The 15,435-nt window shown below is 42.7% G+C and overlaps 1 protein-coding gene across 1 annotated transcript in view; it reads left to right on the plus strand.

Moving 5' to 3' along the window:
- The window catches only part of DSCAM (DS cell adhesion molecule), a 337,795-nt gene that overhangs the window by 213,896 nt on the left and 108,464 nt on the right, over nt 1–15,435 (plus strand). The gene's annotated exons all lie outside the window — the stretch shown is intronic.

A 15,435-nucleotide genomic window follows, 5' to 3' on the forward strand; every position in this document is an offset into this window, starting at 1 on the left:
GTAATCACTGGGCCAGATGTTCCCAAACTTTCCCCCCCTATGGACCACTTGAAAATTTCTGATGCTCTTGGTGGACCACTTAATGATTTTTCTGTTGCAGCAATTGTAGTGTGCTGTGCTAGATGCTGTTTGATTCCTAATTTTATTCTTAATTGCTTCTTTTATTTCTAATATTGAACTCAACAGGATTTACTTCTGAGTAGCATGGTTAGGAATGTGCAGTTAGTTATTTCCCATTAACTTCAATGGGTCTGCTCTGAGTCAGACTAGCTTTGAATACCACCTAATGTTAGAAACACCTAATAGCAATGCAATTAAGATTCGTATTCATATTTAGAAGAGTTTGGATTTGATATCCCACTTTATCACTACCCTAAGGAGTCTCAAAGCGGCTAACAATCTCCATTCCCTGCCTCCCCCACAAGGTGAGTGAGGCTGAGAGACTTCAGAGAAGTGTGACTAGCCCAAGGTCACCCAGCAGCGGCATGTGGAGGAGCAGAGATGCGAACCCGGTTCACCAGATTACGAGACTACTTTTCTTAACCACTACGCCACACTGGCTGACTTGCCATGGAGCGCCTAAATGAAACTCATGGACCACTGGTAGTCAGTCCATGGACCACCATTTGAGGGCTCCTGCACTAGGCCGTTCATAGTAAATAGCCACATTTCTCAAAAAAGAGGTGGTGGTATGGCTGGCTCCCACATTATGAGCCATTTTGACAAGTTCAACAAATATGCATGCATAGAGGTTTCCCTTATATATGAGGAAGAGCTTTGTGTCTTCATGTACACTGTTGTCTTGCAGAATCTAAGACTGGACCATGCCATAGTGCAGTGGGCTTTTTTTACCCTATTGAAATGGTGGAGAGTCGTGCTCATGCCTTTAAGCTACATTCTACTTTCTTATTTCTATCTCTCTTTTTAGATAATAATTTGAACTCTGGCCTTTTGGATTAACACTGAGTTTCTAGAATACAGGGGCAGTTAGGAATATTCTTTGTTTTGTCCTTCAAATTTGTCATCAGTTGGTTGCAGAAGCTGTTATATAAACGACGGGTCTCCTTTCTTGAGCGAGAGAATAAAATAGTGTTTATATGCCTGATTGACTTTTGGAGGTCTCAAACCAGGCATGCCACTCTTGTCTTTTATTGGACGGGTCAATAGTGGGTTCCTGCATGTTACCTTGTGGAAGTGCTGCGTAAGGAATATTCCCATGGACTCCTAGTGTCATGAGAGCTGGGCCTAGCATCAGTAACGCAGCACTTCAGTCTGTCAGTCAGGTGATGACCTACCACTGTCTTACTGCAGTCCTTTGAAACACATTACCACAAGTAAGGAGAGTTTTATGGCCCACTAGACTAGTGAATAGAGGGATATAGGCTATGGAAGATTTTGCTGAGGGTGGCACTTTTATCTGATTCACTGAGCACATGAAGGTTATGAACCATTCCTATGACGGTGCTTTTGCTTTGCTTAATAGGATTGTGTTCACTAAATAAATAGCTGTGCTAGGGTTGTGGTTTCAAGGCCTGTGGTGCAGCAACCTCACAGAATCATATATAATTTCATTTACCCAGAATGCAATGTCCTGGCCCATAGATCTAGGAAACCTGTGGGCCAGCACTTTACATTGGGGACAAATTTAAGTGGCAGGTGGCCACTGTGGATGGAAACCAAAACATTGCCGGGGGGGGGGGCAGGTGAGGAGGATGGTGGCAAGTTTTTTTTTTTTTTTTAAAAAAAGGCATGTCTATATGGGGGTTGTGTTTTGGAGTGAGGTGAAGGTCAATTGGCAGCACTATGCTGAGGGCCCCGTGAAGTTCGATGAAAGATTCTGAATACTAAGTACTGCTGAACACTGAAGGCTTTGGAAAGATTTAGCACAGGTCTTTTCAGGGCATACTAGTGGCGTCAATCCCTGGTTGAAAATGTGTGTTTCTTCTCTAGCTTAGTCGGTTAGAGCATGGTGCTGATAATGCCAAGGTCACAGGTTTGATCCCTGTATGGAACAGCTGCATATTCCTTCATTGCTGGGGGCTGGACTAGATGATCCTCAGGGTCCCCTCCAACTCTATGATTCTTCCAACCCTTCCAAATTCTATGATTTCTTGATATACTGTCTCAGTGATGAAAGGACTTTTTGTCCTAATTAATCTGGAATGGTCCAGTATAACACACCAGACAAGATATGAGGAATTGCTCACATTTTGCAGTGTTGGGCTTTGTTTGTTTTTAAGAAATCAGGCAGAACAGCAGTTTTCCAAGGCAACTGTTAACAGGCCAGTTGTAGATTAGTAGTAACGCAGTGCCTTTTAGTCATCAGGTACAAAAAACCCCACCCTGGCTTCTCCTTGCTTGACAGCTATACACAGTCTTTGTCTGATCATGCCATGCAGTTTCATGTGTGATAAAAGAGCATCCCTTATCAAATAAGAGCAGGGACCTCTCTGGAGAGTCAGTTACTGTTTGAATCTAATGAAAGCTCCTCTGGCTCTAAGATAACAAACATAGACATGCAGTGCCATGCTCTCCCCCCTCCCTCTCCCCCTCCCCTCCTCTCTCTGCACACTCACACGTTCAGTCTTGCATTTGAAAAGCAGTTACCACATGCACTGTTTGTTAGGCGAGACTGCCTTGAGCCAAGCATACATTAAAGGCAGTTGGGAGATCAATAGGCAGAATTATATGATTGGTGTTTCATAGGCAATAGCAATAAGAACCTCTGTGGTGTTCTGCAGATCTTTTATTTGCGTTCATGCTTTCATTCGTTGCTTTATTGTTCCTTTGTTGTATTTTCCTCCACCATTTTCCTTGCTTCTTACACACACGCAAACACCCCCCTCCCTGCTGCCTTCAATATTGGCTTTTCTGCTCCAGTCCTGAGGGATATCTGTACTACTGCAAGCCTCAAGCTCCCTCGCAGTGTGACTCGCTGCTAGCCATTAATTGATCCCACATAATGTGTTTGCCCAGCTCTGCAAGGTCACACTCTAACTGCCTCTCCTTGTACTCAGAATGAGAGGAGGGAGGGAAAAGTGCTACAGGCAGCGTTTTCTGGGTGACAAGGTTAGAAAGAAATGTGGTTCTCAAAAATGCAAAAATGACTGACAGATCTTTCCCGGCTAACCCTCCTCGCCCACCCTCTCCCAGTGCATTCCTTAGTAATTAGAGGCTTTTTGGGCAAACTTTACTATGATAGAGCTACTGAGAAACTAATGCCGATTAAGAAGCATCATTTAGGTCACGAGAGTCCAGGAAGTAATTTGCTGCTCTGAGAAAGATGTATGTAAAGATCAACACCTCTCATCTCACAAACCACCAGTAATATGTGTTCACAACTTGCTAGCAGTTGAATAACTCCAATATTTTAAAATGAGATAATTATACACAAATGACATATTTTTCAGTATTTGATTGAATGGCTCATCTGGGGTGGAGGAGGGGGCCCTCACCCACTTTATAAATAGGATTTCCACACACACACCATGACCCCAATGAATCTCAATCATAAAAATCTAGCCTTTGCAACTTTCCAGTATGTTTTTCTTGATTTTTCGACTTGGGCAAATGGAAATGTTGTGATGCCTGCTCGTTATTGTTTGGGAAAACTTAAATCTTTCCCTTTCTCTCATACTTGAAAGGCTGTGAAAAGGGGCAGTAAAACTGTTCCTTATTTCCATACTGAGACTTCATGATGGTAAAATTTACCTTTTTATATAAAAATGATCTAGTCTGCCTACTCGAGTCTCTGTTGCAACAACTGCTGTAGCAAGCCAAGCAATACAACAAAGCACCTGCTGTTCTTCTCAAGAACAGATGCATTATTGACTCAATCAACTTTCCAGAGGTGCCATTGGTTTCCGGAGACTTAGGGGTCTCCAGATGACTTGATTATTGATTATTCTTCTCAATTTGCTTGCACAAAGCTTATGTCTTGGTCAGACTCTGTCCAGTCTTTATCAAGCATTCATTCTGATTTCTTTACAGGCTGATTTCAGGACAATGCACATTCATCCTGATATGCTTGCAAGGTGCTAAAAACCTTCCCATTAATCATCCACCCATCCCACACTTTTCTGTGCTCCCGCCCCCCCCCCATCACTTTCCTAACTACAAATAGTCTGTTGTTGTTTTTAAATAGTGGATTTGTTGTGCTAGGGTGGCAGGATGCATTTTGGTCATTTTAGCCCACTTTAATTGTGCAAATCTAAATTTCTGGTCTGTGCTTTCTTCCCACAAAATAATGAGAGCTTGGAGGCACCCTAGCCATATGCAGAATTAATATCTGATGTTTCTCAGGTATTCGTGATGCCAGATATGGACAACTGGAACATTTATGTGTAACGATATTTTAAAATATATATGAATGGGATTATGGCCCATTTGTGATTCCAGGCTTTGTGTGTGTGTATGTGTATGTATATGTATATGTATATGTATATGTATATGTCTCATTTGCCTTGCAAAATGACACAGAAGTGCCTAAGTAAGTAAGTGAAGCACCTAAAGGCATAAACACCACAATCTACTGCTTCCCAATGAGCATGTGCCCTTAAGTCTGTGTAAAGGCAGGGTGCACCTGCCTGATTTTTATTTTAAAAAATACTATCTGTGGTTCGTGATGAAGAAATATGGCCAGGAATTACCAAATGTAAAAGTGATTGTGAGTAGAAGATTAAAACAAAACAAGAAAACAAAGTAGTATTTTTTTTTATTTGTGGCACCCAGATAATAGAATAGCCTCCTGGGGATATAGTAAAATCAGGGATTCTAAGTGATTTTGGTTTTTCACAACTCATTGTAAATTACACTGCAAGGAGGTGATCCTTTTGTTTTCAATTCTCTGCCTTGTGAGTAACTGAATGCAGAATTATAGCCTTCATGCCTTCCCTGCCTCCCTTCCCCTTAAGCTTTCTCATATAAGTCTCCCAACGCTTTATTTATTGCCACTATACCATTCTGGCAAATACCTAATTGTTCGTTGCTTTATACGTTTTATATGTAATTGTCATTTAAGAATATCCAATGGAAAAGCTGAGTTTCTGCCCGATGGAAGCCAAAAGCTGTGGAATGTATAAAAATAAATGGAAGCACTAGAATCACCTGAATTTGCAGTTGTTATCCTCAAATGCATGCTGGCGCATGATAACAAATCAGTATATTTTATATTATTATGTTTGATCGCACAGCCAGACTCAGAGAGGAGCTGCAGGAAAATTTATGCTAAACCTTGAAAACATGAAAAAGTTTCCCTAGACACAAGAATTTGCTCTTGTTAGTATAACAGGCTTTTTTTCTTTTTTTACTTTGGTCCTAATGAGGTCCTCCCACCATGCGAGATGAACAAGCTCCAAGTGCTGTTTGCTGCCTCTTCAGACCATCAGCACAGCTTTGATTTAAGGACTTGCACTTTAATCACCCATCATGTGTCATTACCCCGACAGGCGGCAGCAGCCGCAAGATACAAGCTCCAATAAATTGCACCGAAAGTCACTGAAGCGATCCTTTGTTGATTTTCTTTTACAGCTATTCAATGGCAGATCAGCTGTCATAACAACACAGTGCCCGTGGCAATAGGGTGAAATTAAACGTGAAGTATGTTCAAGGTAGCGGGTAGAAAAACTGGAATATCCTTTTTTCCCCCTGTTGATTCTAATGCTTTTTTACTCCTCTCAGTAATGCCGAGCCCGTGGCGATTGCCTGAAATGAATACTGTATCTTTGTAGGATAATTGCCACATATGCCCTCATGCAAATATGAAAAAGTGCTTTTGTATACAAATGAGTACCTTACTATCAGATCCCCCCCCCGCCGCTGCCCCCCCCCAAATGAGGATGCTGGCTTTAAAAGAAACACACACACACAGGACATCTTATAACGAGACTTTTTAACAAAGAGTGACAGCATGCCCCCGATCTTTCCTTCTTCCTTTTACTCTTATATTAGAGACTAGAGTAGAAATGTTTGTGGCAGGGATATAACTCACTTCAGATTATTGAAAATGTATGCATGGATAAAAACACAATATGCTACAATATTTTTTTCATTGCTGTGTGTGGATAATGTCATTATTTAGTTTAGTCACTAGGTGGCACTGGACTTGCTTGTAAGTCCAGTGCCACCTAGTGACTAAACTAAATGGTGAAGTCAGGAGTTTCCTGCATCTGTACTGTTCTCGGCTGGATCTAGACACATCAAAGAAACAATTCAGTTAAACGTGTTGTAAACTTCATTTACGGAAGTTCCGTTGGCGACAAACAGGACTCCACACTATGGTATCATAGTGTTGTAGAGCATGTAAAGCGCTTTATCTTTACAAATGTAGGTGAGGCCCTTAAAAGAGACAATAATGTTCTCATTTAACTTCCTGACAGGTATATCTGCTAATCCTTCCATTACACTATGAATTATCGTCATAGTGTTTGTCCTTGAAATAAGTCACTTCTCTAATACCTGTACTGTCTGATGATTGTATTTTTAAAACACCTTCACAGAAAATACTTAGTTGAGAAAGCAACTTTATTTTAGGAGATGTCCTATACAAATATAGTGAAATAAAGGTAAAGGTACCCCTGGCAGACGACTCTAGGGTTGCGGGCTCATCTCGCTCTATAGGCTGAGGGAGCCAGCGTTTGTCTGCAGACGGTTTTTCCGGGTCATGTTGCCAGCATGACTAAGCCGCTTCTGGCGAACCAGAGCAGCGCACAGAAATGCCGTTTACCTTCCCGCTGGAGCGGTATCTATTTATCTACTTGCACTTTGACGTGCTTTCGAATTGCTAGATGGGCAGGAGCTAGGACCGAACAATGGGAGTTCACCCCGTCGCGGGGATTCAAACCACCAACCTTCTGATCGGCAAGCCCTAGGCTCTGTGGTTTAGACCACAGCGCCACCCACGCCCTGTTTAACATGGATGGCAATAACTGCTTCTGTGTTCCACCAGTGCATTAATTATCAGAAGTGTGTGCTGGGGTTTGTATTGGAGCAAGATTCAGCGTCACCAGTATTTATGTTGGTGCAATATCCTTAAAATTTGCCAAATGGGGTCTGTCAAGGCCCATAACTAAAGGCTTTTAGAAGAGCCTGAAACACTTTTTTTGTTGTTGGTTATGTTTGCTTAAATAAGTTAAATAAGCTGAAGTGGTTTTATCCATAATTATTTATCAGAGGTTACTGGTTTGGAATGCTTATTTAATATTGTGCCAGTTCCTCAGAGGGAGAGGGGTGGGGGTCGGAAGCAAGGCAGGTGCAACACTTGGTAGCAGGAGCATAGGATGAGCTCCACTGCCACCCCACACCTCACTCTTCCTTGCCCCGCTCCCTCTCGGAAACAGCACTGATGCTGGGCATTCAGAAGGCAGCCCTATTGCCTGATGCTTCCTCCAGATGTCTTGCACTACAAACTTCATCAGCTCTAGCCAGCGCGGTCTATGCTCAATGATGAAGGGCGCTGTCATCCAACAACAGCTAGAGGGCCACAGACTCCCCACTCCTTGTGTAGATGTCCTGCTGAAATTTATCAGCATATTTAGCCTTCCCCCCAGCATTGCAGGACTTCTGCTTAACCCTATCACCCCATCGGCTGGTGGATGCTCAGTATGGGAATTGGGCCTCACTGAAATCTCTAGGGCTTACTCTGAAACAACCATTGTACTGAGGGGCTTTTGGATTTGATGTCTCAGGTTTTTAACTTTCTAAGCTGCATTTTGAAGAGCGATATTGATTCTCTGACACTTTTGGACTATTTCCCCCTATATCTTAGCTCATGCACTTCATGAGGCAAATAAGCCTCTTGCAACAATGTGAGCAAAATCACATTAAAAATGTAGGCTACTGTACAGCAGTAAAGCAATTTTTGTGACCATGGGGATTTTGTAAATTTCTTAAGTGTAAAATGGGTGATGTCTTGATGTGCAGAGCTTTCGCTCACTCTTTTTCTCTCTGTCTTTTCATCCTCTTGTTCTGATTCATTTGCCACCCATTGCACCATCCACAGGACTATAATGGAATGTAAAACAAGCTGGTTAAGACGTGTTCTTTAATCTTGGAAACCTTCCGTTCTAAAAGAAATGTATTTGAAACCATCCTTGCATTTTTAAAGAAGTAGTTTAGCCGTGAAATGTTCAGCCCTATAGGAAGGCTGACTGCAGATTTTAGGAGCATTATATTAGGCTTTTAAGTAAATATATGCCAAGTATTTGACAGCAGCATTTCATTCTGCTTATGGCATTATTTGGAAAGCTAGCCGAAGAGAGCTCTAATTTTTCACCTGTCTTGAACTTCTCCAATGACCCAGATCTCATTTTCTGTACATTAGACCAGACTGAAATATATCGGTATGTGAAAATCATCAGCAATATCAGTTTGGGTTTTACCTTTAGAAACAACATTTTTCTGTTGATTTCTGTTTCCGTTGATTCTTCCCACCTTTTGAATTTTATTATTGTACAGTGGTGCCTCGCAAGACGAAATTAATTCATTCTGCAAGTTTTTTCGTCTTGCGAATTTTTCGTCTTGCGAAGCATGGTTTCCCATAGGAATGCATTGAAAATCAATTAATGAGTTCCTATGGTCAAAAAAATTCCAAACAAAGCCAAATTTGGTACAAAAAGAGTTTATTAAGTGCTCTTTAAAGTCACACATACTGTAAAGAGCATTTCAAAAATTGAAGGAACAATAATTTAAGTTTCTAAACATGACAGAAAAGCATTTAAAAATCACCAAAGTGTACTGTACATACATTTTCTAAGACTCTGGGGGACAACTCGAAGAAGGTTCCTCTTCCACTCTTTACTTCTTGCTGAAGAACCTGCCCATGGTCTGCTGCTTCATCCGCCTTTTCAGCACCTCCCTGAAAGACGACATGACCATCGTATCAAAAGTGTTCGCAAGATCACGTGTCAGGTCCTTGTCAGGGTGGTGCCACTGTGCAAAAGCCTGCACTGTTGGCTATTTGCAGTATGGTAGCGCTGCAGAGAGCTTGCTGGGGAGACCATGCATTAAAAAGGGACTCAAAAATAACTTAAACAAGGTTTTAATTACAAAAACAAAAACTCCTTTTACACTAAATATATTAACAAACAAACATGACCCAACCACCAACCCATCCCCCAGGGTAATGGGAGAGCTCTGGCCCTTGCTCTGGCCCCTTAAAGACATACACATTGAGTGGAACAATGATGAACCTTTACATTTAAAGAAACCATTCAACATGCACATCTTTCCACTTCTGGCAAATGTCCCTCAGTTCTTTGGAGGATAGCCGTTCCTCAGTTGCTTCCTCCTCTTCCAGCCAGGCCTGCTCCTGCGCAGCCTCTGCCTGCAGTTCGACCAGCTCCTGGGTGGTCAGCTCGTGGTCGTGCTCCTCCACCAGCTCACTGACGTCCTCCTCTGTGACCTCAGAAAAAAACACACAAGCTTCCAGATTCTTGCAAACCCCTCCCCAACACCAAGTCCTTGAATTCCAAACACCCCAACCCAAAATCCAAAAACCCCCAAAAAAGTTTTAAAAGTTTAACTTACCAAATGGCTGCAAAAGAAGTTTTGGAAAAGCTTCAAAAATCACCAAAGTCTTCAAAAAACCTCAAAAAAGGCTACCACACCACATGCTATGAGTTGCTCCTCGAAGTCAAGTCGCAACTTCACCTCTTCAAGCAATGCACCCTGGGTATTAACGGTTTTAAGAAAAAGGAAACAAACTTGCAAGACATTTTCGTCTTGCGAAGCAAGCCCATAGGGAAATTCGTCTTGCGAAGCAACTCAAAAAACGAAAAACTCTTTCGTCTTGCAAGTTTTTCGCCTTGGTTATACAGGCACCACTGTATAACCAAATCTATAGTAGCTCTTGAGGCCTTTTACAGGAATTTTGGCTGGGTCATTGCCCTCTTGGCAGTAAGGTAAAGGTAAAGGGGCCCCTGACCATTAGGTCCAGTCGTGACCGACTCTGGGGTTGCAGCACTCATCTCACTTTATTGGCCGAGGGAGCCGGCATACAGCTTCCGGGTCATGTGGCCAGCATGACTAAGCCACTTCTGGCAAACCAGAGCAGCGCACGGAAACGCCGTTTACCTTCCCGCCAGAGCGGTACCTATTTATCTACTTGCACTTTGATGTGCTTTCGAACCGCTAGGTTGGCAGGAGCAGGGACCAAACATCGGGAGCTCACCCCCTTGCAGGGGTTCGAACCACTGACCTTCTGATCGGCAAGTCCTAGGCTCTGTGGTTTAACCCACAGCGCCACCCACGTCCCTCTTGGCAGTAAAGGTCAAAGCTAACCCTGTTTACCTCATGCTTCCTGGGATTCACCAAAGTAGATTTTCTTGCCTCTGTATGTATTGCAGATGTATGCATGTTTATTCAGACACAAGTAGAGATAGATGAATCTGTACATTTCGGTTTCTCTTGGTTTCTAATCTTTACATTCTTAAGTTCAGTTCTCCAAATTTTCACATTGCTTTCTGATTTTTTAAAAATACCACATCCTTGTGAAAATTCAGCATTTCACTATAAATTTATCTTGAAATATGCAACTTGGTATGCTGTTTTGCCCAAGAGGCACATTTTTGCAAAGCATTTTTCCCTTATATAATGCATATTGTATGCTATCTTTGCAAATACCTGCATTTTTTTTGCACACTTTACCCTCCCATGTGCATTTATGTACACATTGCTTGTATGGAGAATTGCAATGCAGAATTCAAAGAAGTACAAATTTAAAAGAATGCTTCTTTTTCACTTTGTATGTTTTTTCAGAAAGGGTGATTAGGCAGGTTTGCCTATAAATGACAACTGAATCGAATTTCTGCCCCATCTCTACTCCCACGTAAAGGTGTATAGAGTTGCAACCTCAGAGATGGTTGGTGGGAGATTTGGGTGGGTGGGGTTATGTGCTAATGCTGACACCATTTAACTTTGCACCATTTTGAAGGGGGGGCTACAAATTGTTCCTTGCTTCAGTGGCATGATGAAGCATAAATTCATGAATAAATCTGGATTAATAAACAGACGGATGCCATGCAATGTCTGGGACAAAAGTGTTTTAGCGTTTTAAAAGGTGAGGAGAAAGAGAGAGACAGCGTAGATGCTTGAAAACAGGAGGCACAGCCAGGAGAAATGGCAGAATAAAAGATGAAACAGATGGAAGAAATGAGAAAGCAAAAGTAGGGGGAGAGGAATATTCAATATTATGCAGACTTCATATTGTTTCACTTGTGTGAATGTGTGTGAGAGGGAGAGAAGGAGAAACTGAATTTTGATCTTTTAAATAAGTAGTTTCTTTTCTATGCAAGATGTATTTTCTCCATTTTTTTCTCCATATGCCTGCTTGTTCTTCTTTTTTCAAAGTCCTGGTTTGCAGGCCACATTAAACCATAGTTTAAAACGAATGAGCACCATGCTAGTTCACGCTAGTCAATTGCTGCGGTAGTGCTCCTCCTCTGTTTCTTCTGTACTGTGGATAAAACAAACATGAGTCTGGCTTCTCATATCCTCCTGGGCTTGTGGCTTGTTTACTTTACTCCAAAGAAACCACGAGTAGCCAAGGTTTGTTCTTGGCTTACCATTGGTAATGGTCTAGATGAGAGCCAATAAACTGAAGCTCAATCCTGATAAGACTGAAGCACTGTTAGTGGGTGGTTCCCTAGACCAGGTGGATGGGAGACTGCCTGCTCTTGAAAGGGTTATAGTCCCTCTAAAGGAACAGGTACATAGCCTGGGGATGCTCCTGGATCCATTGCTGTTGCTTGAGGCCCAGGTGGTCTCAGTGGCATGGGGTGCCTTCTGTCAGCTTCGCTTGGTGGCCCAGCTCTGTCCCTACCTGGACAGGGATAGCCTAACTTCTTTGGCCTATGTTGTGGTAACCTCTGGGTTAGATTACTACAATATGTTATATGTAGGGCTGCCTCTGAAGACAGTTCAGAAATGTCAGCTGGTGCAAAATTTGACGGCCAGGTTGCTCACCAGAGCAAGAGGAGTTGAGCATATGACATTTATCCTGGCCTGACTGCACAGGTTGCCAGTTGGTTAACAGTCCCAATTCAAGTGCTGGTGCTGACCAATAATAATAATAATAATAATAATAATAATAATAATAATAATAATAATAATAATAATTTATTATTTATACCCCGCCCATCTGGCTGAGTTTCCCCAGCCACTCTGGGCGGCTCACAATCAGTGTTAAAAACAGTACAGCGTTACATATTAAAAACTTCCCTGAACAGGGCTGCCTTAAGATGTCTTCTGAATCTCAGGTAATTATTTATCTCTTTGACATCTGATGGGAGGGCGTTCCACAGGGCGGGCGCCACTGCCGAGAAGGCCCTCTGTCTGGTTCCCTGTAGCCTCACTTCTCTCAATGAGGGAACCGCCAGAAGGCCCTCGGCGCTGGATCTCAGTGTCCGGGCTGAACAATGGGGGTGGAGACGCTCCTTCAGGTATACAGGACCGAGGCCGTTTAGGGCTTTAAAGGTCAGCACCAACACTTTGAATTGTGCTCGGAAACGTACTGGGAGCCAATGCAGATCTCTCAGGACCGGTGTTATGTGGTCCCGGCGGCCACTCCCAGTCACCAGTCTAGCTGCCGCATTCTGGATTAATTGCAGTTTCCGGGTCACCTTCAAAGGTAGCCCCACGTAGAGCGCATTGCAGTAGTCCAAGCGTGAGATAACTAGAGCATGCACCACTCTGGCGAGACAGTTCGCGGGCAGGTAGGGTCTTAGCCTGCGTACCAGGTGGAGCTGGTAGACAGCTGCCCTGGACACAGAGTTAACCTGCGCCTCCATGGACAGCTGTGAGTCCAAAATGACTCCCAGGCTGCGCACCTGGTCCTTCAGGGGCACAGTTACCCCATTCAAGACCAGGGAATCCCCCACACCAACCCGCTCCCTGTCCCCCAAAAACAGTACTTCTGTCTTGTCAGGATTCAACCTTAATCTGTTAGCCGCCATCCATCCTCCAACCGCCTATAACGGCTCAGGACCTCAATACTTTAAAGAATGCCTCTCCCCATCTGCTCCCCGGTAGGCTCAGAGGGCGACAACAAGAGAACAAGCCTTTTATGTGATGGCTCCTTGTTTGTGGAATGCTCTCCTCAGAGAGACTCACCTTGTGCCATCATTGCGTGTCTTTAGGCACCAGGCAAAAATAGTCTCTTTACCCAGGCCTTCAGTCATTAAACTATCTATGGCCTTTGAAATGTGGGGGGACTGTTACTATGATATTTTCTGTGGTTTTTGTTACTGCTTTTTATTATTATAAAATTATATTATATATAAATTATGTTTTAATGTGGTACACCACCCTGGGATATTTGGATAAAGGGCAGTATATAAATTGAAGAAATAAAATAAAATTTACAGTTGGCTGGGGGAAACAAACCCCAAACCAGGGTTCAGACAAGGCACACCAGACTCTAGCTTTCCCCATCTACATGAGACAGAAGCAGCAGAAGAGAAGGAGTAGGTGTCATGGAATCCTTTTGTACATCATGCATCAGCATGCTGATAGTTTACATTAAACTAAGGTTTAATGAGACGTGGGAACTGGGCCAAAATCTACTCTCACTACTCTCATTTTTCCTTACTATTGTTGTCCTTAAATGGCCTTTCATTGATTTGATCCTCGCCTCCCTTTCCTCAGCTAAACTTCAAACTTGAATGACCTCAGTGATTAAACTGCCATATGTAGATACCGATGACTCACAAATCCACCTCTCCATTCCTGATTTTCTAAACGACAGGCTGATGCAGTTTGCTTTCCACTCAGGCCTGTTGTTTATCTCCAATAATTTAGTTTTGAATGCTACTCTTCCCTGCAAAGTTCAGTAAAGCAAGTCATGTTGCCAACTATATACAAGCCTCATTGACCTGACCTAGCCTATCGGACTCAGTTTTGGTAACAGAATGTTGGTTTTGGTGTGATTAGAAGCAGGAGTGGTGAATGCACAGTCTTTCATGCTTCCGCCTTGGTCCAGTGCTTGGAAAGGAGGGTTGCTGTGGTTCTTTGGGACTCTGGCCAGGTGTGGCCTGTCCTTCCTTCCTTGTTGTGCTCAGCAACCCAGCAGCTGCATGCTTTGAAAATCTAATTGCAAATTGGTCCTGGTGCGGGGGCAGAATTTCTTCCTTTCTTATAAAATTCCGTTTCTCAGGATTTAATTGTATTGCAAAAATGTAAGTTAAAAAAAAGACAGACACACAGAATTATGATGAAAACCAGACACCCTTTTATTCACAAACACTTACCAGATGAAGTCACCTGTTTACAGTGCCATAAACACCTGGAATTTGCTCCCCGGGAAGGGCCATCAAGTGACCTAGCCTTCAGGCTACAAGAGGATGAAACAAGATGTTTGATTCAAACAGACCTTTGCATGATTGACAGTGGCACTTTGGGTGGGATCTCCGTGTTTAGCATTTTTGTATTGAATTTATTATTATTATGTACCTCTTCTTAATGGTGTTCACATAGTATTTGATTTTTTTATTATTGTTAGCTGCTTTGGGGCACCTATGTGGAAAAGGCAGTCACTTTATTTTATTTTTTTAAGTACTAGGGGAGGTACTCAACTAGGTGTTACTCAAAGTAGACCCACTGAAATGGATGAACATGAATAAGTTAAGTTTATTAATATCAGTGAGTGTATACCCTGAGTAGAACTTAGCTCAGGGGTCAGCAAACTTTTTCAGCAGGGGGCCAGTCCACTGTCCCTCAGACCTTGGGGGGTGCGGACTATTTTTTTTGGGGGGGGGGGATGAATGATTTCCTATGCCCCACAAATAACCCAGAGATGCATTTTAAATAAAAGGACACATTCTACTCATGTAAAAACACCAGGCAGGCCCCATAAATAACCCAGAGATGCATTTTAAATAAAAGGGCACATTCTACTCATGTAAAAACATGCTGATTCCTGGACTGCCCATGGGCTGGATTTAGAAGGCGATTGAGCCGGATCTGGCCCCCGAGCTTTAGTTTGCCTACCCATGACTTAGCTGAATACCACCCATGGACACAACTCTGCACATCCAGTGGGAATGTGTATGCCCATTGAAGAAGATACTTGTTTTATCTTTTTTTGTGAAGTGAGAAGTAGACTCCAGCAAAAACAATGACCCCAGTGTTATTGTATTGTTTGGTGTGGCTCCATCATATATGTATATTCAGCAGTAACAACCCTTAAATTTGGTTGGGATTACTGCCAAAAAAGTGTGCAAAGCCTTAATCAAGCACACTGCTAAAGTCTACATTTCTGTGCAACTGTTGGTAAGGGAAAGTTGGCATTCATTTCTCTTGCTGATCTCTGTGAGAATAATAATTACTTTAATTAACCTATCCCAAGATCTTGCAGTATAACTAGGGGAAACAACATTTCTCGGCTAATGGGTCTCAAAACAATGGGTCGTGCACCTGAGCTGAGACAGATTATTCCAATCT

The sequence above is a fragment of the Podarcis bocagei genome (assembly GCF_964188305.1).
Source record: "Podarcis bocagei genome assembly, chromosome: 6".
Lineage (NCBI taxonomy): Eukaryota > Metazoa > Chordata > Lepidosauria > Squamata > Lacertidae > Podarcis > Podarcis bocagei.